At 38.0% G+C, this 5,000-nt stretch overlaps 1 protein-coding gene and 1 pseudogene across 1 annotated transcript in view; both read left to right on the forward strand.

Annotated features, from left to right (window-relative positions):
* LOC138033199 (fibrillin-2-like) overlaps positions 1-325 on the forward strand; it is a 65,459-nt gene extending 65,134 nt beyond the window's left edge. Inside the window, exon 21 of the mRNA XM_068880963.1 lies at positions 1-325. This exon is cut by the window's left edge and continues 850 nt beyond it. The gene's annotated coding sequence lies outside the window, so the exon portion shown is untranslated.
* Positions 326-1,037: 712 nt separating this feature from the next.
* Positions 1,038-5,000, forward strand: part of LOC138031787 (uncharacterized) — a 26,096-nt pseudogene continuing 22,133 nt past the window's right edge.

Here is a 5,000-nt window from a genome sequence, read left to right on the forward strand (position 1 = left end):
CAAAAAAATATTCTTTTGTTTATGTGCTAATTAGCCGCACTAGCCTCGTTTGCATGGACATAATATAACAGAAATGTTGCTTGAGATCGAGGCTATAGATGAGTCTCATTAGCACATAAACAAAAGAATACATTTTTGGCCCCCATTTATGCATTCGGTCAATTAATTAATCAATTCCAAGAAGCTCGAAAGAAAAAAATAAGTGACTTCTTATAAAACTGTGTTCTTAATTCCCTGTTCGTTAAATGTAGATTTGGAATAGCCAATACCAGTGCAGTAGATGCAAAGATATGACAACCAGAAATAAAAATCGAATTCAAAAGTTTGTGTGGAACCCTCTTTATTAGGAATTCATCAAAGCAAAAATATTAAAGTTCCAAATGGATGGTGCAGTTTTCATTTATTTCCACATTAAAATGCAAACAATCGTTCTCCCCCTGACCGTTTGGCTCAGTTGGTAAAATGTGCCTTTATCCACGAGTTTTGGTGATAATCTGTATGTAAATTGTCACTCACTCGTAGCCAATCAGGATGGATAGTATATTAATTAAAGCGAATCACAACACAGCCTAGAAAGCTGTGACACATGGCTTGATTCCTGTTCTCCAGGTTGTGGGCCGCCACAGCTGTTTTTGGCTTTTATACTTAAGTGTTTGAGTACCTTCAGCTGCGTTTAGAAGCACGAGATTAAAGAATTAAGGAAATGGAGTTCTTCGAAGGTGAAGCAAAAGATTCTGAACATCAACAAGTACACATTGGTGCAATTTATTGTGCACCGTCTTTCACTTACCAACACGTACACCTCAGGGGAATTAAAGCCTGGGCCCAGATATATTTTATGAAAATAAATGAGGGGGTTGTGTAACTATTGATCTTTTATATATAACACAAAAAAACAACCTCGTCCCCAGGGCGCTTTTCCCCTGGCTTTGGGTGGGACGGGTAAAGGCCCTGGCATCGGCCGATCAGATCGTCATTTTGATTGGTTGATTGATTTAGGTAATTTATGCAAGAAAATGGCTAAATAACAATAATTTATTCATTACACCGAAGTCGAAATGGCGAACAGCGTTTACACTCCAACAAAGATTTCTGCGAGAAATCTAGTTTTGCAGGTGGTGGTTCTCATGAGGGTCGCTATATGCTTCGAATATTCAGCAAGGCTGGTTAAACAAAAGATCTGTGTTCGAAAGTTTATAAAACGTGCGGTATAAAAATTTCTGAGGACGATACGAAATCAGGGAGGTCAACAGTGTTATGTAGGAATTGCGTTAAATTTGTAGACAAAATGGATCAGTGTATTCGGAGAGCTCAATCTCTAGACAATACACCGTCTGATCTAAATTCAGAATATTCTGTAAAGCGATGTGATCAACTTTCACCGTCTTCGCATCAGCCGGCGAAGCGAATCACGTCCGGTAGATCTGCAAAACAGCTTTCCTTCTCAGCTCCTCCAAACACGACAGTTTGCAGCAGATAATTTCACGTCTACAACCACTTCTGCGAAGCAACCCAAACGAACTACATCACATTCTGCAGAGGAGCTGTCTTTGTCAACTCCGCAAGATGCTACTTTTGTGCTACCTAGATCAACAGGAGGTAGGCTTCTTCAAGCACATGTGCGGATCAGCTGTTGGCACAAACGACATCAAATTCAGGAAAGCAGCCAGCTTTCCCGACTCTGTCAGCTACAACTGCAGTTCTAATGCCCAAATTAACAGGATCTAGTAATTCGACAACATTTGACGCTCAACCGTTTTTGGATGAGAGACAGCAGAAAATGATTGTGCAAGCGGTCAGCCTTGAGGATGCAACTGTATTGGCGGCTATTTTGAAAGCCCACTGTCCAAGTGTTTTAAAGGAATGAAAAAAAGGCCTTCTGGGAAGAATTGAAGATATCATGTGCAAAGCTGTGCAAGCGTTTGCAAGGTTCTGTTCTCTATGGAAACGATTATTCAGTAAATCAAATTGGTACCTTAATTAAAGTACTTCGAAAAAAGTATAATAGCGGAGCTCCGCGCTCGCCGAAGGCGTGCGCGCGCAGAGCACCATAGCTAAGAAAATATGGTAACCCATCGATGTGAGAAAATTTGGTTTATAGCCATGACGTCATGAGCGTCCGTACGTACGTACGTCCGTCCGCCCATCCATGTATGCCAATGTGACCAGTATCACGTAACCATATCACGGGCTCAAGTTCAGAACTCATCGAGATGGCAATACTGCAGTTTACTCTCACGCTAGTTTACAGCATACATCATTGATATTGGACATCAATGTTACGGTCAATCGACACCTGTCAAAACAACTCGGCGTGGAAGATGTTGATAATATAAAATTTCACAGGATGCACCGAGTTGGGAAGCGGACTTCCTCTGTTGGAAAGCCTAGACAAATAATTGCGTGTTTTTTAAGATACCCTGATCGTGAGGAGGTCATGTCAAAGGCGAAGAAATTGAAAAGTAAAAACTTTGGAATCTCACCGGACCTTCCAAAAGAAATTCTAGAGCGTAGAAAGAAGAAGATGCATCGTTTTAAAAAGGCAAAAGAAGAGGGTAAGACCATCTATTTTAGTAGGGCGGAGCCTGATAAGTTGTTTATTGACGGTGTTCAAATATAAAAACGTAAAATCTAAAACTTCAGGTCATGTATAAAACTATTTCTTTACCAAATTTGCATTATTTTTTTTTTCCAAGAACTGGGGTTTTTTGTTTGCATTGTTACTAGGTGTTATGAGGATTGCAAGACCCTTTGTGTTAGTAGCTCTATATTTAACAGCTTTCGCTGGCTACTTTTTTAACTATGTAATTGTGTGTCGTAGTTTTGCTTTGTGCCTTTTGTTTTCTTTTTCGCATTTTAGCGGGCTAACTTTATATTGTTCTTGTGTGAGGGACATGCAGTGCACCCATGGCTTGAGCTTCATGTATGCAGATGCCTCTTGACGTATATATTGTTCCGTTCTCTTCACTGAAATGACTCTTTGAAATCTTCACAAAACGGAATTTAAATGTTAGAATTATATCTCTAAATGTTCGGGGGATTCGCTCTTTTGACAAAAGAAAGGCACTTTTTTACTGGTTAACAAAAGAGAGATCCGATATTTTCTTTTTACAAGAAACTTACAGTACTCCAGACGTCGAAAAGTTTTGGAAGTCGCAGTGGAGGGGCGACATTTTCTTTAGTCATGGTTCGGAGCACAGTAGGGGGGGGGGGGGGTGGGGGGGGTATGATTTTGGTTAAGGAGAAATTCGATTGTGATATTGAAGAACGTGAAGAACGCCAAGAAGATGAACAAGGAAGATTTATTATTTTGAAAGGTGTCATTCAGGGATATAGTTTTGTTTTTGTCAATATTTATTCCCCAAATAAGACCAAAGATCAATGCATCTTCTTTGAGGAAATTCAAAAACAACTCGATAAATTAGAATTAGAGGATAATTGCGAAGTTATTATTGGAGGCGATTTCAATATTATTTTCGATGCTGAGTTGGATGGAACTGGAGGCAAACCTCAAGTAAGAGAATCCTGTAAAAAAATTGAAGATTTGTGTTCATCTTATGATCTGACTGATATCCGGAGAATAAGAAATCCAGATACTAAGCGCTTTACATGGAGACAAAAAAACCCTACAATTCAGCGACGTTTGGACTTTTGGCTAATAAGCAGTAGTGTTCAAGAAGAGGTAGAAGATGTAGATATTATTCCTGCAATAAGAACAGATCACTCCGCTATTACAATGCATATAAACGGAATTGAAGAAACGGGACGGGAACCTTCCTTTTGGAAATTTAATTCTAGTCTTTTAGAAGATGATGAATATATCTCTTTTATAACTGAGAATTACAGTGATTGGTTGGAAGATGGAAAAGAGATTCAGGATCCAAGGGTCCTTTGGGACTTCATTAAGTATAAAATCCGTTATGAAACTATTACCTATAGCAAACAGAAGGCTAGAATTAGAAGGGAGAAATTTTTAGACTTAAAACAAAAAATTAAAGAGTGCACAGCAAAATGCGATGAACAGCCCAGTCAAGAAAACTTGAGTGATCTGGAAATTTTAAAAACCGAATATGATAGTCAATATGATTATATAGCGCAAGGAGCAATAATTCGCTCTAGAGTAAATTGGTACGAATGTGGCGAGAAAAGTAATAAGTACTTTTTGAACTTAGAAAATTCCAAAAAGAAAAAAAGTTGTATTAGGAAGTTAGTGGGGTTTAATGATGAATGCATAATGGATCCGAAACAAATAATGGCAGAGATTCATAGCTTTTATGCCAATCTTTATGATAAAGACTCTTGTCAACAGGGTGGCTCGTCGATTGATGAATTCCTTAATTTAAGAATGTAAATACTAACATGTTAACAGAAAAAAATGAGCAGCAGGAATATTTGGAGAAAAAAATTACAACAAACGAATATTTAGAAGCGTTGTAATCATTTGAGAAAAACAAAACACCAGGGAATGATGGATTAACTGTGGAGTTTTATCTTGGCTTCTGGCATCTCATAGAGAAATGTCTCGTCAATTCCTTGAATTTCGCTCACGAACACGGACAACTGTCAAATTTGCAAAAACAAGCTATGATTACGTTGTTGGAGAAGAAAGACAAAGTCAGACGTTTTATCAAAATCATTGGAGACCGATGTCACTGATTAATGTCGATGTTAAAATCGCATCAAAGGCGATTGCAATAAAGTTAGAATTGTTTTTACCTGAGCTTATTCATTCAAATCAAAATGTTTTTATCAAGGGAAGATCATTACGGAGTTCTAACAATTGAAGGTGTACTTGAATTTGCTAAATTTACGAATAGTTCAGGTATTCTTTTAGCAGTTGATTTTGAGAAAGAATTCGACTCTTTGAATCATTCTTTCCTTTACGCAATTTATAAAGTGGATCAAAACCTTCTACACTAATGTATCTAGCTGTGTCTTAAATAATGGTTTTATTACTGATTTGTTTGATATTCGTTGTGGCGTGAAGCAGGGCGATCCCT

Source organism: Montipora capricornis, chromosome 14 (assembly GCF_036669925.1).
Source record: "Montipora capricornis isolate CH-2021 chromosome 14, ASM3666992v2, whole genome shotgun sequence".
NCBI lineage: Eukaryota > Metazoa > Cnidaria > Anthozoa > Scleractinia > Acroporidae > Montipora > Montipora capricornis.